The following is a 23,972-nucleotide window of genomic DNA, read 5'->3' as shown; positions in this document are numbered from 1 at the left end:
GCGGAGCTGCCTGTCCCACGTGCAGGGGGAAGCTCCGGCAGGCAGAGCCCAGCAGAAGAGGCACATTGTGGCACAGTTCATGTCTCCCACCAGGCCCTGCTCGGCCTGAGATTTGCATAAATTCGGACCTGGCTGCCAGCCAGCAGGCCCAGTCGGAAAGCGAGCAGGCCTGGCGCAGTGGGCCCACTGGCCCGTCGGCCCCAGGCGGGTCCATGGCCCTCCTGAGCCGACAGGTCACCCCGCTTAACAAGAGCGTCTCGGGTGGGGTGCCCCCCGCCAGGACACGGCAAGGCCGTGAAGGCAAGGCCCGATCGGTGCTCGGACGGGGCGGGCGGCAGCGGCGGCCGGGAGCCAGTCTCACCCCTGCCCCCAAAACCCCAGGAGCTGGCCGGGCCTTCCTTAGGTTGGAGGGCCTGGGCGCGAAAGCAGAGCCCGGGCAGGGCAGGCTGGCTTCAAGAACTACCGGGGCACCTGATATCATGGGGCGCACAAGTCTGGGGTTAGGCACCTGTGCACTTCACCCCTCCAGTGAATGCTGGCCCTCTTGACCGCAGCAACATTCAGGGGCCCAACCTACACATGACACACATGACTTTCACATTTTTTTATTTCACCAATCCATCAGGCCTGTGGACCCCTGAACGGCCCAGGGCTGGCCCTCTTGACTGCAGCAAAATAAACTCTGCTGCACGAGCTTGGGCCCTGTGAGCAAACAACCTGACTCGCACACTAAACTCTTTCTTTCTTTCACCAATAAATCAGGGGAAAGCGCGAACGCAGTCCCCCACTACCAGAAATAATGCAGTCGAGAATCCCGCATTTGGGGACATCGCAGGGGTCAGCAAATCCGATGTGCAATGGATGAGCCTCACCCTGGGAGCTCTGCCTTGCTGATCACAGATGCTCCCCTGCCAGGTAAGTATGAGTTGCGAGCCAGAGGGCAGGGCTTGGGCCTGTTCTGGAAGCCCCGCTAAGCGAGGGTGAGAAGGCCGGCCCTGACCCAGCCCCAGCCCTCCCGGAAGCCCTGAGCGTCTGCGGAGCTGCCTGTCCCACGTGCAGGGGGAAGCTCCGGCAGGCAGAGCCCAGCAGAAGAGGCACATTGTGGCACAGTTCATGTCTCCCACCAGGCCCTGCTCGGCCTGAGATTTGCATAAATTCGGACCTGGCTGCCAGCCAGCAGGCCCAGTCGGAAAGCGAGCAGGCCTGGCGCAGTGGGCCCACTGGCCCGTCGGCCCCAGGCGGGTCCATGGCCCTCCTGAGCCGACAGGTCACCCCGCTTAACAAGAGCGTCTCGGGTGGGGTGCCCCCCGCCAGGACACGGCAAGGCCGTGAAGGCAAGACCCGATCGTGCCCGATCGGTGCTCGGACGGGGCGGGCGGCAGCGGCGGCCGGGAGCCAGTCTCACCCCTGCCCCCAAAACCCCAGGAGCTGGCTGGGCCTTCCTTAGGTTGGAGGGCCTGGGCGCGAAAGCAGAGCCCGGGCAGGGCAGGCTGGCTTCAAGAACTACCGGGGCACCTGATATCATGGGGCGCACAAGTCTGGGGTTAGGCACCTGTGCACTTCACCCCTCCAGTGAATGCTGGCCCTCTTGACCGCAGCAACATTCAGGGGCCCAACCTACACATGACACACATGACTTTCACATTTTTTTATTTCACCAATCCATCAGGCCTGTGGACCCCTGAACGGCCCAGGGCTGGCCCTCTTGACTGCAGCAAAATAAACTCTGCTGCACGAGCTTGGGCCCTGTGTGCAAACAACCTGACTCGCACACTAAACTCTTTCTTTCTTTCACCAATAAATCAGGGGAAAGCGCGAACGCAGTCCCCCACTACCAGAAATAATGCAGTCGAGAATCCCGCATTTGGGGACATCGCAGGGGTCAGCAAATCCGATGTGCAATGGAGGAGTCTCACCCTGGGAGCTCTGCGTTGCTGATCACAGATGCTCCCCTGCCAGGTAAGTATGAGTTGCGAGCCAGAGGGCAGGGCTTGGGCCTGTTCTGGAAGCCCCGCTAAGCGAGGGTGAGAAGGCCGGCCCTGACCCAGCCCCAGCCCTCCCGGAAGCCCTGAGCGTCTGCGGAGCTGCCTGTCCCACGTGCAGGGGGAAGCTCCGGCAGGCAGAGCCCAGCAGAAGAGGCACATTGTGGCACAGTTCATGTCTCCCACCAGGCCCTGCTCGGCCTGAGATTTGCATAAATTCGGACCTGGCTGCCAGCCAGCAGGCCCAGTCGGAAAGCGAGCAGGCCTGGCGCAGTGGGCCCACTGGCCCGTCGGCCCCAGGCGGGTCCATGGCCCTCCTGAGCCGACAGGTCACCCCGCTTAACAAGAGCGTCTCGGGTGGGGTGCCCCCCGCCAGGACACGGCAAGGCCGTGAAGGCAAGGCCCGATCGGTGCTCGGACGGGGCGGGCGGCAGCGGCGGCCGGGAGCCAGTCTCACCCCTGCCCCCAAAACCCCAGGAGCTGGCCGGGCCTTCCTTAGGTTGGAGGGCCTGGGCGCGAAAGCAGAGCCCGGGCAGGGCAGGCTGGCTTCAAGAACTACCGGGGCACCTGATATCATGGGGCGCACAAGTCTGGGGTTAGGCACCTGTGCACTTCACCCCTCCAGTGAATGCTGGCCCTCTTGACCGCAGCAACATTCAGGGGCCCAACCTACACATGACACACATGACTTTCACATTTTTTTATTTCACCAATCCATCAGGCCTGTGGACCCCTGAACGGCCCAGGGCTGGCCCTCTTGACTGCAGCAAAATAAACTCTGCTGCACGAGCTTGGGCCCTGTGAGCAAACAACCTGACTCGCACACTAAACTCTTTCTTTCTTTCACCAATAAATCAGGGGAAAGCGCGAACGCAGTCCCCCACTACCAGAAATAATGCAGTCGAGAATCCCGCATTTGGGGACATCGCAGGGGTCAGCAAATCCGATGTGCAATGGATGAGCCTCACCCTGGGAGCTCTGCCTTGCTGATCACAGATGCTCCCCTGCCAGGTAAGTATGAGTTGCGAGCCAGAGGGCAGGGCTTGGGCCTGTTCTGGAAGCCCCGCTAAGCGAGGGTGAGAAGGCCGGCCCTGACCCAGCCCCAGCCCTCCCGGAAGCCCTGAGCGTCTGCGGAGCTGCCTGTCCCACGTGCAGGGGGAAGCTCCGGCAGGCAGAGCCCAGCAGAAGAGGCACATTGTGGCACAGTTCATGTCTCCCACCAGGCCCTGCTCGGCCTGAGATTTGCATAAATTCGGACCTGGCTGCCAGCCAGCAGGCCCAGTCGGAAAGCGAGCAGGCCTGGCGCAGTGGGCCCACTGGCCCGTCGGCCCCAGGCGGGTCCATGGCCCTCCTGAGCCGACAGGTCACCCCGCTTAACAAGAGCGTCTCGGGTGGGGTGCCCCCCGCCAGGACACGGCAAGGCCCGATCGTGCCCGATCGGTGCTCGGACGGGGCGGGCGGCAGCGGCGGCCGGGAGCCAGTCTCACCCCTGCCCCCAAAACCCCAGGAGCTGGCTGGGCCTTCCTTAGGTTGGAGGGCCTGGGCGCGAAAGCAGAGCCCGGGCAGGGCAGGCTGGCTTCAAGAACTACCGGGGCACCTGATATCATGGGGCGCACAAGTCTGGGGTTAGGCACCTGTGCACTTCACCCCTCCAGTGAATGCTGGCCCTCTTGACCGCAGCAACATTCAGGGGCCCAACCTACACATGACACACATGACTTTCACATTTTTTTATTTCACCAATCCATCAGGCCTGTGGACCCCTGAACGGCCCAGGGCTGGCCCTCTTGACTGCAGCAAAATAAACTCTGCTGCACGAGCTTGGGCCCTGTGTGCAAACAACCTGACTCGCACACTAAACTCTTTCTTTCTTTCACCAATAAATCAGGGGAAAGCGCGAACGCAGTCCCCCACTACCAGAAATAATGCAGTCGAGAATCCCGCATTTGGGGACATCGCAGGGGTCAGCAAATCCGATGTGCAATGGATGAGCCTCACCCTGGGAGCTCTGCCTTGCTGATCACAGATGCTCCCCTGCCAGGTAAGTATGAGTTGCGAGCCAGAGGGCAGGGCTTGGGCCTGTTCTGGAAGCCCCGCTAAGCGAGGGTGAGAAGGCCGGCCCTGACCCAGCCCCAGCCCTCCCGGAAGCCCTGAGCGTCTGCGGAGCTGCCTGTCCCACGTGCAGGGGGAAGCTCCGGCAGGCAGAGCCCAGCAGAAGAGGCACATTGTGGCACAGTTCATGTCTCCCACCAGGCCCTGCTCGGCCTGAGATTTGCATAAATTCGGACCTGGCTGCCAGCCAGCAGGCCCAGTCGGAAAGCGAGCAGGCCTGGCGCAGTGGGCCCACTGGCCCGTCGGCCCCAGGCGGGTCCATGGCCCTCCTGAGCCGACAGGTCACCCCGCTTAACAAGAGCGTCTCGGGTGGGGTGCCCCCCGCCAGGACACGGCAAGGCCGTGAAGGCAAGGCCCGATCGTGCCCGATCGGTGCTCGGACGGGGCGGGCGGCAGCGGCGGCCGGGAGCCAGTCTCACCCCTGCCCCCAAAACCCCAGGAGCTGGCTGGGCCTTCCTTAGGTTGGAGGGCCTGGGCGCGAAAGCAGAGCCCGGGCAGGGCAGGCTGGCTTCAAGAACTACCGGGGCACCTGATATCATGGGGCGCACAAGTCTGGGGTTAGGCACCTGTGCACTTCACCCCTCCAGTGAATGCTGGCCCTCTTGACCGCAGCAACATTCAGGGGCCCAACCTACACATGACACACATGACTTTCACATTTTTTTATTTCACCAATCCATCAGGCCTGTGGACCCCTGAACGGCCCAGGGCTGGCCCTCTTGACTGCAGCAAAATAAACTCTGCTGCACGAGCTTGGGCCCTGTGTGCAAACAACCTGACTCGCACACTAAACTCTTTCTTTCTTTCACCAATAAATCAGGGGAAAGCGCGAACGCAGTCCCCCACTACCAGAAATAATGCAGTCGAGAATCCCGCATTTGGGGACATCGCAGGGGTCAGCAAATCCGATGTGCAATGGAGGAGTCTCACCCTGGGAGCTCTGCCTTGCTGATCACAGATGCTCCCCTGCCAGGTAAGTATGAGTTGCGAGCCAGAGGGCAGGGCTTGGGCCTGTTCTGGAAGCCCCGCTAAGCGAGGGTGAGAAGGCCGGCCCTGACCCAGCCCCAGCCCTCCCGGAAGCCCTGAGCGTCTGCGGAGCTGCCTGTCCCACGTGCAGGGGGAAGCTCCGGCAGGCAGAGCCCAGCAGAAGAGGCACATTGTGGCACAGTTCATGTCTCCCACCAGGCCCTGCTCGGCCTGAGATTTGCATAAATTCGGACCTGGCTGCCAGCCAGCAGGCCCAGTCGGAAAGCGAGCAGGCCTGGCGCAGTGGGCCCACTGGCCCGTCGGCCCCAGGCGGGTCCATGGCCCTCCTGAGCCGACAGGTCACCCCGCTTAACAAGAGCGTCTCGGGTGGGGTGCCCCCCGCCAGGACACGGCAAGGCCGTGAAGGCAAGGCCCGATCGGTGCTCGGACGGGGCGGGCGGCAGCGGCGGCCGGGAGCCAGTCTCACCCCTGCCCCCAAAACCCCAGGAGCTGGCCGGGCCTTCCTTAGGTTGGAGGGCCTGGGCGCGAAAGCAGAGCCCGGGCAGGGCAGGCTGGCTTCAAGAACTACCGGGGCACCTGATATCATGGGGCGCACAAGTCTGGGGTTAGGCACCTGTGCACTTCACCCCTCCAGTGAATGCTGGCCCTCTTGACCGCAGCAACATTCAGGGGCCCAACCTACACATGACACACATGACTTTCACATTTTTTTATTTCACCAATCCATCAGGCCTGTGGACCCCTGAACGGCCCAGGGCTGGCCCTCTTGACTGCAGCAAAATAAACTCTGCTGCACGAGCTTGGGCCCTGTGAGCAAACAACCTGACTCGCACACTAAACTCTTTCTTTCTTTCACCAATAAATCAGGGGAAAGCGCGAACGCAGTCCCCCACTACCAGAAATAATGCAGTCGAGAATCCCGCATTTGGGGACATCGCAGGGGTCAGCAAATCCGATGTGCAATGGATGAGCCTCACCCTGGGAGCTCTGCCTTGCTGATCACAGATGCTCCCCTGCCAGGTAAGTATGAGTTGCGAGCCAGAGGGCAGGGCTTGGGCCTGTTCTGGAAGCCCCGCTAAGCGAGGGTGAGAAGGCCGGCCCTGACCCAGCCCCAGCCCTCCCGGAAGCCCTGAGCGTCTGCGGAGCTGCCTGTCCCACGTGCAGGGGGAAGCTCCGGCAGGCAGAGCCCAGCAGAAGAGGCACATTGTGGCACAGTTCATGTCTCCCACCAGGCCCTGCTCGGCCTGAGATTTGCATAAATTCGGACCTGGCTGCCAGCCAGCAGGCCCAGTCGGAAAGCGAGCAGGCCTGGCGCAGTGGGCCCACTGGCCCGTCGGCCCCAGGCGGGTCCATGGCCCTCCTGAGCCGACAGGTCACCCCGCTTAACAAGAGCGTCTCGGGTGGGGTGCCCCCCGCCAGGACACGGCAAGGCCGTGAAGGCAAGACCCGATCGTGCCCGATCGGTGCTCGGACGGGGCGGGCGGCAGCGGCGGCCGGGAGCCAGTCTCACCCCTGCCCCCAAAACCCCAGGAGCTGGCTGGGCCTTCCTTAGGTTGGAGGGCCTGGGCGCGAAAGCAGAGCCCGGGCAGGGCAGGCTGGCTTCAAGAACTACCGGGGCACCTGATATCATGGGGCGCACAAGTCTGGGGTTAGGCACCTGTGCACTTCACCCCTCCAGTGAATGCTGGCCCTCTTGACCGCAGCAACATTCAGGGGCCCAACCTACACATGACACACATGACTTTCACATTTTTTTATTTCACCAATCCATCAGGCCTGTGGACCCCTGAACGGCCCAGGGCTGGCCCTCTTGACTGCAGCAAAATAAACTCTGCTGCACGAGCTTGGGCCCTGTGTGCAAACAACCTGACTCGCACACTAAACTCTTTCTTTCTTTCACCAATAAATCAGGGGAAAGCGCGAACGCAGTCCCCCACTACCAGAAATAATGCAGTCGAGAATCCCGCATTTGGGGACATCGCAGGGGTCAGCAAATCCGATGTGCAATGGAGGAGTCTCACCCTGGGAGCTCTGCGTTGCTGATCACAGATGCTCCCCTGCCAGGTAAGTATGAGTTGCGAGCCAGAGGGCAGGGCTTGGGCCTGTTCTGGAAGCCCCGCTAAGCGAGGGTGAGAAGGCCGGCCCTGACCCAGCCCCAGCCCTCCCGGAAGCCCTGAGCGTCTGCGGAGCTGCCTGTCCCACGTGCAGGGGGAAGCTCCGGCAGGCAGAGCCCAGCAGAAGAGGCACATTGTGGCACAGTTCATGTCTCCCACCAGGCCCTGCTCGGCCTGAGATTTGCATAAATTCGGACCTGGCTGCCAGCCAGCAGGCCCAGTCGGAAAGCGAGCAGGCCTGGCGCAGTGGGCCCACTGGCCCGTCGGCCCCAGGCGGGTCCATGGCCCTCCTGAGCCGACAGGTCACCCCGCTTAACAAGAGCGTCTCGGGTGGGGTGCCCCCCGCCAGGACACGGCAAGGCCGTGAAGGCAAGGCCCGATCGGTGCTCGGACGGGGCGGGCGGCAGCGGCGGCCGGGAGCCAGTCTCACCCCTGCCCCCAAAACCCCAGGAGCTGGCCGGGCCTTCCTTAGGTTGGAGGGCCTGGGCGCGAAAGCAGAGCCCGGGCAGGGCAGGCTGGCTTCAAGAACTACCGGGGCACCTGATATCATGGGGCGCACAAGTCTGGGGTTAGGCACCTGTGCACTTCACCCCTCCAGTGAATGCTGGCCCTCTTGACCGCAGCAACATTCAGGGGCCCAACCTACACATGACACACATGACTTTCACATTTTTTTATTTCACCAATCCATCAGGCCTGTGGACCCCTGAACGGCCCAGGGCTGGCCCTCTTGACTGCAGCAAAATAAACTCTGCTGCACGAGCTTGGGCCCTGTGAGCAAACAACCTGACTCGCACACTAAACTCTTTCTTTCTTTCACCAATAAATCAGGGGAAAGCGCGAACGCAGTCCCCCACTACCAGAAATAATGCAGTCGAGAATCCCGCATTTGGGGACATCGCAGGGGTCAGCAAATCCGATGTGCAATGGATGAGCCTCACCCTGGGAGCTCTGCCTTGCTGATCACAGATGCTCCCCTGCCAGGTAAGTATGAGTTGCGAGCCAGAGGGCAGGGCTTGGGCCTGTTCTGGAAGCCCCGCTAAGCGAGGGTGAGAAGGCCGGCCCTGACCCAGCCCCAGCCCTCCCGGAAGCCCTGAGCGTCTGCGGAGCTGCCTGTCCCACGTGCAGGGGGAAGCTCCGGCAGGCAGAGCCCAGCAGAAGAGGCACATTGTGGCACAGTTCATGTCTCCCACCAGGCCCTGCTCGGCCTGAGATTTGCATAAATTCGGACCTGGCTGCCAGCCAGCAGGCCCAGTCGGAAAGCGAGCAGGCCTGGCGCAGTGGGCCCACTGGCCCGTCGGCCCCAGGCGGGTCCATGGCCCTCCTGAGCCGACAGGTCACCCCGCTTAACAAGAGCGTCTCGGGTGGGGTGCCCCCCGCCAGGACACGGCAAGGCCCGATCGTGCCCGATCGGTGCTCGGACGGGGCGGGCGGCAGCGGCGGCCGGGAGCCAGTCTCACCCCTGCCCCCAAAACCCCAGGAGCTGGCTGGGCCTTCCTTAGGTTGGAGGGCCTGGGCGCGAAAGCAGAGCCCGGGCAGGGCAGGCTGGCTTCAAGAACTACCGGGGCACCTGATATCATGGGGCGCACAAGTCTGGGGTTAGGCACCTGTGCACTTCACCCCTCCAGTGAATGCTGGCCCTCTTGACCGCAGCAACATTCAGGGGCCCAACCTACACATGACACACATGACTTTCACATTTTTTTATTTCACCAATCCATCAGGCCTGTGGACCCCTGAACGGCCCAGGGCTGGCCCTCTTGACTGCAGCAAAATAAACTCTGCTGCACGAGCTTGGGCCCTGTGTGCAAACAACCTGACTCGCACACTAAACTCTTTCTTTCTTTCACCAATAAATCAGGGGAAAGCGCGAACGCAGTCCCCCACTACCAGAAATAATGCAGTCGAGAATCCCGCATTTGGGGACATCGCAGGGGTCAGCAAATCCGATGTGCAATGGATGAGCCTCACCCTGGGAGCTCTGCCTTGCTGATCACAGATGCTCCCCTGCCAGGTAAGTATGAGTTGCGAGCCAGAGGGCAGGGCTTGGGCCTGTTCTGGAAGCCCCGCTAAGCGAGGGTGAGAAGGCCGGCCCTGACCCAGCCCCAGCCCTCCCGGAAGCCCTGAGCGTCTGCGGAGCTGCCTGTCCCACGTGCAGGGGGAAGCTCCGGCAGGCAGAGCCCAGCAGAAGAGGCACATTGTGGCACAGTTCATGTCTCCCACCAGGCCCTGCTCGGCCTGAGATTTGCATAAATTCGGACCTGGCTGCCAGCCAGCAGGCCCAGTCGGAAAGCGAGCAGGCCTGGCGCAGTGGGCCCACTGGCCCGTCGGCCCCAGGCGGGTCCATGGCCCTCCTGAGCCGACAGGTCACCCCGCTTAACAAGAGCGTCTCGGGTGGGGTGCCCCCCGCCAGGACACGGCAAGGCCGTGAAGGCAAGGCCCGATCGGTGCTCGGACGGGGCGGGCGGCAGCGGCGGCCGGGAGCCAGTCTCACCCCTGCCCCCAAAACCCCAGGAGCTGGCCGGGCCTTCCTTAGGTTGGAGGGCCTGGGCGCGAAAGCAGAGCCCGGGCAGGGCAGGCTGGCTTCAAGAACTACCGGGGCACCTGATATCATGGGGCGCACAAGTCTGGGGTTAGGCACCTGTGCACTTCACCCCTCCAGTGAATGCTGGCCCTCTTGACCGCAGCAACATTCAGGGGCCCAACCTACACATGACACACATGACTTTCACATTTTTTTATTTCACCAATCCATCAGGCCTGTGGACCCCTGAACGGCCCAGGGCTGGCCCTCTTGACTGCAGCAAAATAAACTCTGCTGCACGAGCTTGGGCCCTGTGAGCAAACAACCTGACTCGCACACTAAACTCTTTCTTTCTTTCACCAATAAATCAGGGGAAAGCGCGAACGCAGTCCCCCACTACCAGAAATAATGCAGTCGAGAATCCCGCATTTGGGGACATCGCAGGGGTCAGCAAATCCGATGTGCAATGGATGAGCCTCACCCTGGGAGCTCTGCCTTGCTGATCACAGATGCTCCCCTGCCAGGTAAGTATGAGTTGCGAGCCAGAGGGCAGGGCTTGGGCCTGTTCTGGAAGCCCCGCTAAGCGAGGGTGAGAAGGCCGGCCCTGACCCAGCCCCAGCCCTCCCGGAAGCCCTGAGCGTCTGCGGAGCTGCCTGTCCCACGTGCAGGGGGAAGCTCCGGCAGGCAGAGCCCAGCAGAAGAGGCACATTGTGGCACAGTTCATGTCTCCCACCAGGCCCTGCTCGGCCTGAGATTTGCATAAATTCGGACCTGGCTGCCAGCCAGCAGGCCCAGTCGGAAAGCGAGCAGGCCTGGCGCAGTGGGCCCACTGGCCCGTCGGCCCCAGGCGGGTCCATGGCCCTCCTGAGCCGACAGGTCACCCCGCTTAACAAGAGCGTCTCGGGTGGGGTGCCCCCCGCCAGGACACGGCAAGGCCGTGAAGGCAAGGCCCGATCGTGCCCGATCGGTGCTCGGACGGGGCGGGCGGCAGCGGCGGCCGGGAGCCAGTCTCACCCCTGCCCCCAAAACCCCAGGAGCTGGCTGGGCCTTCCTTAGGTTGGAGGGCCTGGGCGCGAAAGCAGAGCCCGGGCAGGGCAGGCTGGCTTCAAGAACTACCGGGGCACCTGATATCATGGGGCGCACAAGTCTGGGGTTAGGCACCTGTGCACTTCACCCCTCCAGTGAATGCTGGCCCTCTTGACCGCAGCAACATTCAGGGGCCCAACCTACACATGACACACATGACTTCCACATTTTTTTATTTCACCAATCCATCAGGCCTGTGGACCCCTGAACGGCCCAGGGCTGGCCCTCTTGACTGCAGCAAAATAAACTCTGCTGCACGAGCTTGGGCCCTGTGTGCAAACAACCTGACTCGCACACTAAACTCTTTCTTTCTTTCACCAATAAATCAGGGGAAAGCGCGAACGCAGTCCCCCACTACCAGAAATAATACAGTCGAGAATCCCGCATTTGGGGACATCGCAGGGGTCAGCAAATCCGATGTGCAATGGATGAGCCTCACCCTGGGAGCTCTGCCTTGCTGATCACAGATGCTCCCCTGCCAGGTAAGTATGAGTTGCGAGCCAGAGGGCAGGGCTTGGGCCTGTTCTGGAAGCCCCGCTAAGCGAGGGTGAGAAGGCCGGCCCTGACCCAGCCCCAGCCCTCCCGGAAGCCCTGAGCGTCTGCGGAGCTGCCTGTCCCACGTGCAGGGGGAAGCTCCGGCAGGCAGAGCCCAGCAGAAGAGGCACATTGTGGCACAGTTCATGTCTCCCACCAGGCCCTGCTCGGCCTGAGATTTGCATAAATTCGGACCTGGCTGCCAGCCAGCAGGCCCAGTCGGAAAGCGAGCAGGCCTGGCGCAGTGGGCCCACTGGCCCGTCGGCCCCAGGCGGGTCCATGGCCCTCCTGAGCCGACAGGTCACCCCGCTTAACAAGAGCGTCTCGGGTGGGGTGCCCCCCGCCAGGACACGGCAAGGCCCGATCGTGCCCGATCGGTGCTCGGACGGGGCGGGCGGCAGCGGCGGCCGGGAGCCAGTTTCACCCCTGCCCCCAAAACCCCAGGAGCTGGCTGGGCCTTCCTTAGGTTGGAGGGCCTGGGCGCGAAAGCAGAGCCCGGGCAGGGCAGGCTGGCTTCAAGAACTACCGGGGCACCTGATATCATGGGGCGCACAAGTCTGGGGTTAGGCACCTGTGCACTTCACCCCTCCAGTGAATGCTGGCCCTCTTGACCGCAGCAACATTCAGGGGCCCAACCTACACATGACACACATGACTTTCACATTTTTTTATTTCACCAATCCATCAGGCCTGTGGACCCCTGAACGGCCCAGGGCTGGCCCTCTTGACTGCAGCAAAATAAACTCTGCTGCACGAGCTTGGGCCCTGTGAGCAAACAACCTGACTCGCACACTAAACTCTTTCTTTCTTTCACCAATAAATCAGGGGAAAGCGCGAACGCAGTCCCCCACTACCAGAAATAATGCAGTCGAGAATCCCGCATTTGGGGACATCGCAGGGGTCAGCAAATCCGATGTGCAATGGATGAGCCTCACCCTGGGAGCTCTGCCTTGCTGATCACAGATGCTCCCCTGCCAGGTAAGTATGAGTTGCGAGCCAGAGGGCAGGGCTTGGGCCTGTTCTGGAAGCCCCGCTAAGCGAGGGTGAGAAGGCCGGCCCTGACCCAGCCCCAGCCCTCCCGGAAGCCCTGAGCGTCTGCGGAGCTGCCTGTCCCACGTGCAGGGGGAAGCTCCGGCAGGCAGAGCCCAGCAGAAGAGGCACATTGTGGCACAGTTCATGTCTCCCACCAGGCCCTGCTCGGCCTGAGATTTGCATAAATTCGGACCTGGCTGCCAGCCAGCAGGCCCAGTCGGAAAGCGAGCAGGCCTGGCGCAGTGGGCCCACTGGCCCGTCGGCCCCAGGCGGGTCCATGGCCCTCCTGAGCCGACAGGTCACCCCGCTTAACAAGAGCGTCTCGGGTGGGGTGCCCCCCGCCAGGACACGGCAAGGCCCGATCGTGCCCGATCGGTGCTCGGACGGGGCGGGCGGCAGCGGCGGCCGGGAGCCAGTTTCACCCCTGCCCCCAAAACCCCAGGAGCTGGCTGGGCCTTCCTTAGGTTGGAGGGCCTGGGCGCGAAAGCAGAGCCCGGGCAGGGCAGGCTGGCTTCAAGAACTACCGGGGCACCTGATATCATGGGGCGCACAAGTCTGGGGTTAGGCACCTGTGCACTTCACCCCTCCAGTGAATGCTGGCCCTCTTGACCGCAGCAACATTCAGGGGCCCAACCTACACATGACACACATGACTTTCACATTTTTTTATTTCACCAATCCATCAGGCCTGTGGACCCCTGAACGGCCCAGGGCTGGCCCTCTTGACTGCAGCAAAATAAACTCTGCTGCACGAGCTTGGGCCCTGTGTGCAAACAACCTGACTCGCACACTAAACTCTTTCTTTCTTTCACCAATAAATCAGGGGAAAGCGCGAACGCAGTCCCCCACTACCAGAAATAATACAGTCGAGAATCCCGCATTTGGGGACATCGCAGGGGTCAGCAAATCCGATGTGCAATGGATGAGCCTCACCCTGGGAGCTCTGCCTTGCTGATCACAGATGCTCCCCTGCCAGGTAAGTATGAGTTGCGAGCCAGAGGGCAGGGCTTGGGCCTGTTCTGGAAGCCCCGCTAAGCGAGGGTGAGAAGGCCGGCCCTGACCCAGCCCCAGCCCTCCCGGAAGCCCTGAGCGTCTGCGGAGCTGCCTGTCCCACGTGCAGGGGGAAGCTCCGGCAGGCAGAGCCCAGCAGAAGAGGCACATTGTGGCACAGTTCATGTCTCCCACCAGGCCCTGCTCGGCCTGAGATTTGCATAAATTCGGACCTGGCTGCCAGCCAGCAGGCCCAGTCGGAAAGCGAGCAGGCCTGGCGCAGTGGGCCCACTGGCCCGTCGGCCCCAGGCGGGTCCATGGCCCTCCTGAGCCGACAGGTCACCCCGCTTAACAAGAGCGTCTCGGGTGGGGTGCCCCCCGCCAGGACACGGCAAGGCCCGATCGTGCCCGATCGGTGCTCGGACGGGGCGGGCGGCAGCGGCGGCCGGGAGCCAGTTTCACCCCTGCCCCCAAAACCCCAGGAGCTGGCTGGGCCTTCCTTAGGTTGGAGGGCCTGGGCGCGAAAGCAGAGCCCGGGCAGGGCAGGCTGGCTTCAAGAACTACCGGGGCACCTGATATCATGGGGCGCACAAGTCTGGGGTTAGGCACCTGTGCACTTCACCCCTCCAGTGAATGCTGGCCCTCTTGACCGCAGCAACATTCAGGGGCCCAACCTACACATGACACACATGACTTTCACATTTTTTTATTTCACCAATCCATCAGGCCTGTGGACCCCTGAACGGCCCAGGGCTGGCCCTCTTGACTGCAGCAAAATAAACTCTGCTGCACGAGCTTGGGCCCTGTGTGCAAACAACCTGACTCGCACACTAAACTCTTTCTTTCTTTCACCAATAAATCAGGGGAAAGCGCGAACGCAGTCCCCCACTACCAGAAATAATGCAGTCGAGAATCCCGCATTTGGGGACATCGCAGGGGTCAGCAAATCCGATGTGCAATGGAGGAGTCTCACCCTGGGAGCTCTGCCTTGCTGATCACAGATGCTCCCCTGCCAGGTAAGTATGAGTTGCGAGCCAGAGGGCAGGGCTTGGGCCTGTTCTGGAAGCCCCGCTAAGCGAGGGTGAGAAGGCCGGCCCTGACCCAGCCCCAGCCCTCCCGGAAGCCCTGAGCGTCTGCGGAGCTGCCTGTCCCACGTGCAGGGGGAAGCTCCGGCAGGCAGAGCCCAGCAGAAGAGGCACATTGTGGCACAGTTCATGTCTCCCACCAGGCCCTGCTCGGCCTGAGATTTGCATAAATTCGGACCTGGCTGCCAGCCAGCAGGCCCAGTCGGAAAGCGAGCAGGCCTGGCGCAGTGGGCCCACTGGCCCGTCGGCCCCAGGCGGGTCCATGGCCCTCCTGAGCCGACAGGTCACCCCGCTTAACAAGAGCGTCTCGGGTGAGGTGCCCCCCGCCAGGACACGGCAAGGCCGTGAAGGCAAGGCCCGATCGGTGCTCGGACGGGGCGGGCGGCAGCGGCGGCCGGGAGCCAGTCTCACCCCTGCCCCCAAAACCCCAGGAGCTGGCCGGGCCTTCCTTAGGTTGGAGGGCCTGGGCGCGAAAGCAGAGCCCGGGCAGGGCAGGCTGGCTTCAAGAACTACCGGGGCACCTGATATCATGGGGCGCACAAGTCTGGGGTTAGGCACCTGTGCACTTCACCCCTCCAGTGAATGCTGGCCCTCTTGACCGCAGCAACATTCAGGGGCCCAACCTACACATGACACACATGACTTTCACATTTTTTTATTTCACCAATCCATCAGGCCTGTGGACCCCTGAACGGCCCAGGGCTGGCCCTCTTGACTGCAGCAAAATAAACTCTGCTGCACGAGCTTGGGCCCTGTGAGCAAACAACCTGACTCGCACACTAAACTCTTTCTTTCTTTCACCAATAAATCAGGGGAAAGCGCGAACGCAGTCCCCCACTACCAGAAATAATGCAGTCGAGAATCCCGCATTTGGGGACATCGCAGGGGTCAGCAAATCCGATGTGCAATGGATGAGCCTCACCCTGGGAGCTCTGCCTTGCTGATCACAGATGCTCCCCTGCCAGGTAAGTATGAGTTGCGAGCCAGAGGGCAGGGCTTGGGCCTGTTCTGGAAGCCCCGCTAAGCGAGGGTGAGAAGGCCGGCCCTGACCCAGCCCCAGCCCTCCCGGAAGCCCTGAGCGTCTGCGGAGCTGCCTGTCCCACGTGCAGGGGGAAGCTCCGGCAGGCAGAGCCCAGCAGAAGAGGCACATTGTGGCACAGTTCATGTCTCCCACCAGGCCCTGCTCGGCCTGAGATTTGCATAAATTCGGACCTGGCTGCCAGCCAGCAGGCCCAGTCGGAAAGCGAGCAGGCCTGGCGCAGTGGGCCCACTGGCCCGTCGGCCCCAGGCGGGTCCATGGCCCTCCTGAGCCGACAGGTCACCCCGCTTAACAAGAGCGTCTCGGGTGGGGTGCCCCCCGCCAGGACACGGCAAGGCCCGATCGTGCCCGATCGGTGCTCGGACGGGGCGGGCGGCAGCGGCGGCCGGGAGCCAGTTTCACCCCTGCCCCCAAAACCCCAGGAGCTGGCTGGGCCTTCCTTAGGTTGGAGGGCCTGGGCGCGAAAGCAGAGCCCGGGCAGGGCAGGCTGGCTTCAAGAACTACCGGGGCACCTGATATCATGGGGCGCACAAGTCTGGGGTTAGGCACCTGTGCACTTCACCCCTCCAGTGAATGCTGGCCCTCTTGACCGCAGCAACATTCAGGGGCCCAACCTACACATGACACACATGACTTTCACATTTTTTTATTTCACCAATCCATCAGGCCTGTGGACCCCTGAACGGCCCAGGGCTGGCCCTCTTGACTGCAGCAAAATAAACTCTGCTGCACGAGCTTGGGCCCTGTGAGCAAACAACCTGACTCGCACACTAAACTCTTTCTTTCTTTCACCAATAAATCAGGGGAAAGCGCGAACGCAGTCCCCCACTACCAGAAATAATGCAGTCGAGAATCCCGCATTTGGGGACATCGCAGGGGTCAGCAAATCCGATGTGCAATGGATGAGCCTCACCCTGGGAGCTCTGCCTTGCTGATCACAGATGCTCCCCTGCCAGGTAAGTATGAGTTGCGAGCCAGAGGGCAGGGCTTGGGCCTGTTCTGGAAGCCCCGCTAAGCGAGGGTGAGAAGGCCGGCCCTGACCCAGCCCCAGCCCTCCCGGAAGCCCTGAGCGTCTGCGGAGCTGCCTGTCCCACGTGCAGGGGGAAGCTCCGGCAGGCAGAGCCCAGCAGAAGAGGCACATTGTGGCACAGTTCATGTCTCCCACCAGGCCCTGCTCGGCCTGAGATTTGCATAAATTCGGACCTGGCTGCCAGCCAGCAGGCCCAGTCGGAAAGCGAGCAGGCCTGGCGCAGTGGGCCCACTGGCCCGTCGGCCCCAGGCGGGTCCATGGCCCTCCTGAGCCGACAGGTCACCCCGCTTAACAAGAGCGTCTCGGGTGGGGTGCCCCCCGCCAGGACACGGCAAGGCCGTGAAGGCAAGGCCCGATCGGTGCTCGGACGGGGCGGGCGGCAGCGGCGGCCGGGAGCCAGTCTCACCCCTGCCCCCAAAACCCCAGGAGCTGGCCGGGCCTTCCTTAGGTTGGAGGGCCTGGGCGCGAAAGCAGAGCCCGGGCAGGGCAGGCTGGCTTCAAGAACTACCGGGGCACCTGATATCATGGGGCGCACAAGTCTGGGGTTAGGCACCTGTGCACTTCACCCCTCCAGTGAATGCTGGCCCTCTTGACCGCAGCAACATTCAGGGGCCCAACCTACACATGACACACATGACTTTCACATTTTTTTATTTCACCAATCCATCAGGCCTGTGGACCCCTGAACGGCCCAGGGCTGGCCCTCTTGACTGCAGCAAAATAAACTCTGCTGCACGAGCTTGGGCCCTGTGAGCAAACAACCTGACTCGCACACTAAACTCTTTCTTTCTTTCACCAATAAATCAGGGGAAAGCGCGAACGCAGTCCCCCACTACCAGAAATAATGCAGTCGAGAATCCCGCATTTGGGGACATCGCAGGGGTCAGCAAATCCGATGTGCAATGGATGAGCCTCACCCTGGGAGCTCTGCCTTGCTGATCACAGATGCTCCCCTGCCAGGTAAGTATGAGTTGCGAGCCAGAGGGCAGGGCTTGGGCCTGTTCTGGAAGCCCCGCTAAGCGAGGGTGAGAAGGCCGGCCCTGACCCAGCCCCAGCCCTCCCGGAAGCCCTGAGCGTCTGCGGAGCTGCCTGTCCCACGTGCAGGGGGAAGCTCCGGCAGGCAGAGCCCAGCAGAAGAGGCACATTGTGGCACAGTTCATGTCTCCCACCAGGCCCTGCTCGGCCTGAGATTTGCATAAATTCGGACCTGGCTGCCAGCCAGCAGGCCCAGTCGGAAAGCGAGCAGGCCTGGCGCAGTGGGCCCACTGGCCCGTCGGCCCCAGGCGGGTCCATGGCCCTCCTGAGCCGACAGGTCACCCCGCTTAACAAGAGCGTCTCGGGTGGGGTGCCCCCCGCCAGGACACGGCAAGGCCGTGAAGGCAAGACCCGATCGTGCCCGATCGGTGCTCGGACGGGGCGGGCGGCAGCGGCGGCCGGGAGCCAGTCTCACCCCTGCCCCCAAAACCCCAGGAGCTGGCTGGGCCTTCCTTAGGTTGGAGGGCCTGGGCGCGAAAGCAGAGCCCGGGCAGGGCAGGCTGGCTTCAAGAACTACCGGGGCACCTGATATCATGGGGCGCACAAGTCTGGGGTTAGGCACCTGTGCACTTCACCCCTCCAGTGAATGCTGGCCCTCTTGACCGCAGCAACATTCAGGGGCCCAACCTACACATGACACACATGACTTTCACATTTTTTTATTTCACCAATCCATCAGGCCTGTGGACCCCTGAACGGCCCAGGGCTGGCCCTCTTGACTGCAGCAAAATAAACTCTGCTGCACGAGCTTGGGCCCTGTGTGCAAACAACCTGACTCGCACACTAAACTCTTTCTTTCTTTCACCAATAAATCAGGGGAAAGCGCGAACGCAGTCCCCCACTACCAGAAATAATGCAGTCGAGAATCCCGCATTTGGGGACATCGCAGGGGTCAGCAAATCCGATGTGCAATGGAGGAGTCTCACCCTGGGAGCTCTGCGTTGCTGATCACAGATGCTCCCCTGCCAGGTAAGTATGAGTTGCGAGCCAGAGGGCAGGGCTTGGGCCTGTTCTGGAAGCCCCGCTAAGCGAGGGTGAGAAGGCCGGCCCTGACCCAGCCCCAGCCCTCCCGGAAGCCCTGAGCGTCTGCGGAGCTGCCTGTCCCACGTGCAGGGGGAAGCTCCGGCAGGCAGAGCCCAGCAGAAGAGGCACATTGTGGCACAGTTCATGTCTCCCACCAGGCCCTGCTCGGCCTGAGATTTGCATAAATTCGGACCTGGCTGCCAGCCAGCAGGCCCAGTCGGAAAGCGAGCAGGCCTGGCGCAGTGGGCCCACTGGCCCGTCGGCCCCAGGCGGGTCCATGGCCCTCCTGAGCCGACAGGTCACCCCGCTTAACAAGAGCGTCTCGGGTGGGGTGCCCCCCGCCAGGACACGGCAAGGCCGTGAAGGCAAGGCCCGATCGGTGCTCGGACGGGGCGGGCGGCAGCGGCGGCCGGGAGCCAGTCTCACCCCTGCCCCCAAAACCCCAGGAGCTGGCCGGGCCTTCCTTAGGTTGGAGGGCCTGGGCGCGAAAGCAGAGCCCGGGCAGGGCAGGCTGGCTTCAAGAACTACCGGGGCACCTGATATCATGGGGCGCACAAGTCTGGGGTTAGGCACCTGTGCACTTCACCCCTCCAGTGAATGCTGGCCCTCTTGACCGCAGCAACATTCAGGGGCCCAACCTACACATGACACACATGACTTTCACATTTTTTTATTTCACCAATCCATCAGGCCTGTGGACCCCTGAACGGCCCAGGGCTGGCCCTCTTGACTGCAGCAAAATAAACTCTGCTGCACGAGCTTGGGCCCTGTGAGCAAACAACCTGACTCGCACACTAAACTCTTTCTTTCTTTCACCAATAAATCAGGGGAAAGCGCGAACGCAGTCCCCCACTACCAGAAATAATGCAGTCGAGAATCCCGCATTTGGGGACATCGCAGGGGTCAGCAAATCCGATGTGCAATGGATGAGCCTCACCCTGGGAGCTCTGCCTTGCTGATCACAGATGCTCCCCTGCCAGGTAAGTATGAGTTGCGAGCCAGAGGGCAGGGCTTGGGCCTGTTCTGGAAGCCCCGCTAAGCGAGGGTGAGAAGGCCGGCCCTGACCCAGCCCCAGCCCTCCCGGAAGCCCTGAGCGTCTGCGGAGCTGCCTGTCCCACGTGCAGGGGGAAGCTCCGGCAGGCAGAGCCCAGCAGAAGAGGCACATTGTGGCACAGTTCATGTCTCCCACCAGGCCCTGCTCGGCCTGAGATTTGCATAAATTCGGACCTGGCTGCCAGCCAGCAGGCCCAGTCGGAAAGCGAGCAGGCCTGGCGCAGTGGGCCCACTGGCCCGTCGGCCCCAGGCGGGTCCATGGCCCTCCTGAGCCGACAGGTCACCCCGCTTAACAAGAGCGTCTCGGGTGGGGTGCCCCCCGCCAGGACACGGCAAGGCCCGATCGTGCCCGATCGGTGCTCGGACGGGGCGGGCGGCAGCGGCGGCCGGGAGCCAGTTTCACCCCTGCCCCCAAAACCCCAGGAGCTGGCTGGGCCTTCCTTAGGTTGGAGGGCCTGGGCGCGAAAGCAGAGCCCGGGCAGGGCAGGCTGGCTTCAAGAACTACCGGGGCACCTGATATCATGGGGCGCACAAGTCTGGGGTTAGGCACCTGTGCACTTCACCCCTCCAGTGAATGCTGGCCCTCTTGACCGCAGCAACATTCAGGGGCCCAACCTACACATGACACACATGACTTTCACATTTTTTTATTTCACCAATCCATCAGGCCTGTGGACCCCTGAACGGCCCAGGGCTGGCCCTCTTGACTGCAGCAAAATAAACTCTGCTGCACGAGCTTGGGCCCTGTGTGCAAACAACCTGACTCGCACACTAAACTCTTTCTTTCTTTCACCAATAAATCAGGGGAAAGCGCGAACGCAGTCCCCCACTACCAGAAATAATGCAGTCGAGAATCCCGCATTTGGGGACATCGCAGGGGTCAGCAAATCCGATGTGCAATGGATGAGCCTCACCCTGGGAGCTCTGCCTTGCTGATCACAGATGCTCCCCTGCCAGGTAAGTATGAGTTGCGAGCCAGAGGGCAGGGCTTGGGCCTGTTCTGGAAGCCCCGCTAAGCGAGGGTGAGAAGGCCGGCCCTGACCCAGCCCCAGCCCTCCCGGAAGCCCTGAGCGTCTGCGGAGCTGCCTGTCCCACGTGCAGGGGGAAGCTCCGGCAGGCAGAGCCCAGCAGAAGAGGCACATTGTGGCACAGTTCATGTCTCCCACCAGGCCCTGCTCGGCCTGAGATTTGCATAAATTCGGACCTGGCTGCCAGCCAGCAGGCCCAGTCGGAAAGCGAGCAGGCCTGGCGCAGTGGGCCCACTGGCCCGTCGGCCCCAGGCGGGTCCATGGCCCTCCTGAGCCGACAGGTCACCCCGCTTAACAAGAGCGTCTCGGGTGGGGTGCCCCCCGCCAGGACACGGCAAGGCCGTGAAGGCAAGGCCCGATCGGTGCTCGGACGGGGCGGGCGGCAGCGGCGGCCGGGAGCCAGTCTCACCCCTGCCCCCAAAACCCCAGGAGCTGGCCGGGCCTTCCTTAGGTTGGAGGGCCTGGGCGCGAAAGCAGAGCCCGGGCAGGGCAGGCTGGCTTCAAGAACTACCGGGGCACCTGATATCATGGGGCGCACAAGTCTGGGGTTAGGCACCTGTGCACTTCACCCCTCCAGTGAATGCTGGCCCTCTTGACCGCAGCAACATTCAGGGGCCCAACCTACACATGACACACATGACTTTCACATTTTTTTATTTCACCAATCCATCAGGCCTGTGGACCCCTGAACGGCCCAGGGCTGGCCCTCTTGACTGCAGCAAAATAAACTCTGCTGCACGAGCTTGGGCCCTGTGAGCAAACAACCTGACTCGCACACTAAACTCTTTCTTTCTTTCACCAATAAATCAGGGGAAAGCGCGAACGCAGTCCCCCACTACCAGAAATAATGCAGTCGAGAATCCCGCATTTGGGGACATCGCAGGGGTCAGCAAATCCGATGTGCAATGGATGAGCCTCACCCTGGGAGCTCTGCCTTGCTGATCACAGATGCTCCCCTGCCAGGTAAGTATGAGTTGCGAGCCAGAGGGCAGGGCTTGGGCCTGTTCTGGAAGCCCCGCTAAGCGAGGGTGAGAAGGCCGGCCCTGACCCAGCCCCAGCCCTCCCGGAAGCCCTGAGCGTCTGCGGAGCTGCCTGTCCCACGTGCAGGGGGAAGCTCCGGCAGGCAGAGCCCAGCAGAAGAGGCACATTGTGGCACAGTTCATGTCTCCCACCAGGCCCTGCTCGGCCTGAGATTTGCATAAATTCGGACCTGGCTGCCAGCCAGCAGGCCCAGTCGGAAAGCGAGCAGGCCTGGCGCAGTGGGCCCACTGGCCCGTCGGCCCCAGGCGGGTCCATGGCCCTCCTGAGCCGACAGGTCACCCCGCTTAACAAGAGCGTCTCGGGTGGGGTGCCCCCCGCCAGGACACGGCAAGGCCCGATCGTGCCCGATCGGTGCTCGGACGGGGCGGGCGGCAGCGGCGGCCGGGAGCCAGTTTCACCCCTGCCCCCAAAACCCCAGGAGCTGGCTGGGCCTTCCTTAGGTTGGAGGGCCTGGGCGCGAAAGCAGAGCCCGGGCAGGGCAGGCTGGCTTCAAGAACTACCGGGGCACCTGATATCATGGGGCGCACAAGTCTGGGGTTAGGCACCTGTGCACTTCACCCCTCCAGTGAATGCTGGCCCTCTTGACCGCAGCAACATTCAGGGGCCCAACCTACACATGACACACATGACTTTCACATTTTTTTATTTCACCAATCCATCAGGCCTGTGGACCCCTGAACGGCCCAGGGCTGGCCCTCTTGACTGCAGCAAAATAAACTCTGCTGCACGAGCTTGGGCCCTGTGAGCAAACAACCTGACTCGCACACTAAACTCTTTCTTTCTTTCACCAATAAATCAGGGGAAAGCGCGAACGCAGTCCCCCACTACCAGAAATAATGCAGTCGAGAATCCCGCATTTGGGGACATCGCAGGGGTCAGCAAATCCGATGTGCAATGGATGAGCCTCACCCTGGGAGCTCTGCCTTGCTGATCACAGATGCTCCCCTGCCAGGTAAGTATGAGTTGCGAGCCAGAGGGCAGGGCTTGGGCCTGTTCTGGAAGCCCCGCTAAGCGAGGGTGAGAAGGCCGGCCCTGACCCAGCCCCAGCCCTCCCGGAAGCCCTGAGCGTCTGCGGAGCTGCCTGTCCCACGTGCAGGGGGAAGCTCCGGCAGGCAGAGCCCAGCAGAAGAGGCACATTGTGGCACAGTTCATGTCTCCCACCAGGCCCTGCTCGGCCTGAGATTTGCATAAATTCGGACCTGGCTGCCAGCCAGCAGGCCCAGTCGGAAAGCGAGCAGGCCTGGCGCAGTGGGCCCACTGGCCCGTCGGCCCCAGGCGGGTCCATGGCCCTCCTGAGCCGACAGGTCACCCCGCTTAACAAGAGCGTCTCGGGTGGGGTGCCCCCCGCCAGGACACGGCAAGGCCCGATCGTGCCCGATCGGTGCTCGGACGGGGCGGGCGGCAGCGGCGGCCGGGAGCCAGTTTCACCCCTGCCCCCAAAACCCCAGGAGCTGGCTGGGCCTTCCTTAGGTTGGAGGGCCTGGGCGCGAAAGCAGAGCCCGGGCAGGGCAGGCTGGCTTCAAGAACTACCGGGGCACCTGATATCATGGGGCGCACAAGTCTGGGGTTAGGCACCTGTGCACTTCACCCCTCCAGTGAATGCTGGCCCTCTTGACCGCAGCAACATTCAGGGGCCCAACCTACACATGACACACATGACTTTCACATTTTTTTATTTCACCAATCCATCAGGCCTGTGGACCCCTGAACGGCCCAGGGCTGGCCCTCTTGACTGCAGCAAAATAAACTCTGCTGCACGAGCTTGGGCCCTGTGTGCAAACAACCTGACTCGCACACTAAACTCTTTCTTTCTTTCACCAATAAATCAGGGGAAAGCGCGAACGCAGTCCCCCACTACCAGAAATAATACAGTCGAGAATCCCGCATTTGGGGACATCGCAGGGGTCAGCAAATCCGATGTGCAATGGATGAGCCTCACCCTGGGAGCTCTGCCTTGCTGATCACAGATGCTCCCCTGCCAGGTAAGTATGAGTTGCGAGCCAGAGGGCAGGGCTTGGGCCTGTTCTGGAAGCCCCGCTAAGCGAGGGTGAGAAGGCCGGCCCTGACCCAGCCCCAGCCCTCCCGGAAGCCCTGAGCGTCTGCGGAGCTGCCTGTCCCACGTGCAGGGGGAAGCTCCGGCAGGCAGAGCCCAGCAGAAGAGGCACATTGTGGCACAGTTCATGTCTCCCACCAGGCCCTGCTCGGCCTGAGATTTGCATAAATTCGGACCTGGCTGCCAGCCAGCAGGCCCAGTCGGAAAGCGAGCAGGCCTGGCGC

At 62.2% G+C, this 23,972-nt stretch overlaps 23 non-coding genes across 23 annotated transcripts; all 23 read right to left on the bottom strand.

Moving 5' to 3' along the window:
• Positions 1–759: 759 nt before the first annotated feature.
• On the bottom strand, positions 760–923 carry LOC138558037 (U1 spliceosomal RNA). Its single transcript, XR_011298192.1, has one exon. It is a non-coding gene; the product is annotated as a U1 spliceosomal RNA (small nuclear RNA).
• An 880-nt stretch (positions 924–1,803) lies between these two features.
• Positions 1,804–1,967, bottom strand: LOC138558638 (U1 spliceosomal RNA). The gene has a single exon (XR_011298780.1). It is a non-coding gene; the product is annotated as a U1 spliceosomal RNA (small nuclear RNA).
• An 870-nt stretch (positions 1,968–2,837) lies between these two features.
• Positions 2,838–3,001, bottom strand: LOC138558036 (U1 spliceosomal RNA). The gene has a single exon (XR_011298191.1). It is a non-coding gene; the product is annotated as a U1 spliceosomal RNA (small nuclear RNA).
• Positions 3,002–3,867: 866 nt separating this feature from the next.
• On the bottom strand, positions 3,868–4,031 carry LOC138558035 (U1 spliceosomal RNA). The gene has a single exon (XR_011298190.1). It is a non-coding gene; the product is annotated as a U1 spliceosomal RNA (small nuclear RNA).
• Positions 4,032–4,911: 880 nt separating this feature from the next.
• LOC138558448 (U1 spliceosomal RNA) lies at positions 4,912–5,075 on the bottom strand. The gene has a single exon (XR_011298597.1). It is a non-coding gene; the product is annotated as a U1 spliceosomal RNA (small nuclear RNA).
• An 870-nt stretch (positions 5,076–5,945) lies between these two features.
• On the bottom strand, positions 5,946–6,109 carry LOC138558034 (U1 spliceosomal RNA). Its single transcript, XR_011298189.1, has one exon. It is a non-coding gene; the product is annotated as a U1 spliceosomal RNA (small nuclear RNA).
• An 880-nt stretch (positions 6,110–6,989) lies between these two features.
• Positions 6,990–7,153, bottom strand: LOC138558637 (U1 spliceosomal RNA). The gene has a single exon (XR_011298779.1). It is a non-coding gene; the product is annotated as a U1 spliceosomal RNA (small nuclear RNA).
• An 870-nt stretch (positions 7,154–8,023) lies between these two features.
• Positions 8,024–8,187, bottom strand: LOC138558033 (U1 spliceosomal RNA). The gene has a single exon (XR_011298188.1). It is a non-coding gene; the product is annotated as a U1 spliceosomal RNA (small nuclear RNA).
• Positions 8,188–9,053: 866 nt separating this feature from the next.
• On the bottom strand, positions 9,054–9,217 carry LOC138558032 (U1 spliceosomal RNA). The gene has a single exon (XR_011298187.1). It is a non-coding gene; the product is annotated as a U1 spliceosomal RNA (small nuclear RNA).
• Positions 9,218–10,087: 870 nt separating this feature from the next.
• On the bottom strand, positions 10,088–10,251 carry LOC138558031 (U1 spliceosomal RNA). Its single transcript, XR_011298186.1, has one exon. It is a non-coding gene; the product is annotated as a U1 spliceosomal RNA (small nuclear RNA).
• Positions 10,252–11,131: 880 nt separating this feature from the next.
• LOC138558298 (U1 spliceosomal RNA) lies at positions 11,132–11,295 on the bottom strand. The gene has a single exon (XR_011298450.1). It is a non-coding gene; the product is annotated as a U1 spliceosomal RNA (small nuclear RNA).
• An 866-nt stretch (positions 11,296–12,161) lies between these two features.
• Positions 12,162–12,325, bottom strand: LOC138558030 (U1 spliceosomal RNA). The gene has a single exon (XR_011298185.1). It is a non-coding gene; the product is annotated as a U1 spliceosomal RNA (small nuclear RNA).
• An 866-nt stretch (positions 12,326–13,191) lies between these two features.
• On the bottom strand, positions 13,192–13,355 carry LOC138558296 (U1 spliceosomal RNA). Its single transcript, XR_011298448.1, has one exon. It is a non-coding gene; the product is annotated as a U1 spliceosomal RNA (small nuclear RNA).
• Positions 13,356–14,221: 866 nt separating this feature from the next.
• On the bottom strand, positions 14,222–14,385 carry LOC138558447 (U1 spliceosomal RNA). The gene has a single exon (XR_011298596.1). It is a non-coding gene; the product is annotated as a U1 spliceosomal RNA (small nuclear RNA).
• An 870-nt stretch (positions 14,386–15,255) lies between these two features.
• On the bottom strand, positions 15,256–15,419 carry LOC138558029 (U1 spliceosomal RNA). Its single transcript, XR_011298184.1, has one exon. It is a non-coding gene; the product is annotated as a U1 spliceosomal RNA (small nuclear RNA).
• An 866-nt stretch (positions 15,420–16,285) lies between these two features.
• On the bottom strand, positions 16,286–16,449 carry LOC138558028 (U1 spliceosomal RNA). The gene has a single exon (XR_011298183.1). It is a non-coding gene; the product is annotated as a U1 spliceosomal RNA (small nuclear RNA).
• An 870-nt stretch (positions 16,450–17,319) lies between these two features.
• On the bottom strand, positions 17,320–17,483 carry LOC138558026 (U1 spliceosomal RNA). The gene has a single exon (XR_011298181.1). It is a non-coding gene; the product is annotated as a U1 spliceosomal RNA (small nuclear RNA).
• An 880-nt stretch (positions 17,484–18,363) lies between these two features.
• On the bottom strand, positions 18,364–18,527 carry LOC138558636 (U1 spliceosomal RNA). Its single transcript, XR_011298778.1, has one exon. It is a non-coding gene; the product is annotated as a U1 spliceosomal RNA (small nuclear RNA).
• An 870-nt stretch (positions 18,528–19,397) lies between these two features.
• LOC138558025 (U1 spliceosomal RNA) lies at positions 19,398–19,561 on the bottom strand. The gene has a single exon (XR_011298180.1). It is a non-coding gene; the product is annotated as a U1 spliceosomal RNA (small nuclear RNA).
• Positions 19,562–20,427: 866 nt separating this feature from the next.
• Positions 20,428–20,591, bottom strand: LOC138558024 (U1 spliceosomal RNA). The gene has a single exon (XR_011298179.1). It is a non-coding gene; the product is annotated as a U1 spliceosomal RNA (small nuclear RNA).
• An 870-nt stretch (positions 20,592–21,461) lies between these two features.
• On the bottom strand, positions 21,462–21,625 carry LOC138558023 (U1 spliceosomal RNA). Its single transcript, XR_011298178.1, has one exon. It is a non-coding gene; the product is annotated as a U1 spliceosomal RNA (small nuclear RNA).
• Positions 21,626–22,491: 866 nt separating this feature from the next.
• Positions 22,492–22,655, bottom strand: LOC138558022 (U1 spliceosomal RNA). The gene has a single exon (XR_011298177.1). It is a non-coding gene; the product is annotated as a U1 spliceosomal RNA (small nuclear RNA).
• An 866-nt stretch (positions 22,656–23,521) lies between these two features.
• Positions 23,522–23,685, bottom strand: LOC138558295 (U1 spliceosomal RNA). The gene has a single exon (XR_011298447.1). It is a non-coding gene; the product is annotated as a U1 spliceosomal RNA (small nuclear RNA).
• Positions 23,686–23,972: the final 287 nt, after the last annotated feature.

This window comes from Ambystoma mexicanum, unplaced genomic scaffold, assembly GCF_040938575.1.
Source record: "Ambystoma mexicanum isolate Mex_15411 unplaced genomic scaffold, UKY_AmexF1_1 Mex_scaf34, whole genome shotgun sequence".
Taxonomy (NCBI): domain Eukaryota; kingdom Metazoa; phylum Chordata; class Amphibia; order Caudata; family Ambystomatidae; genus Ambystoma; species Ambystoma mexicanum.
This window is presented reverse-complemented; position numbering and strand designations above follow the sequence as displayed.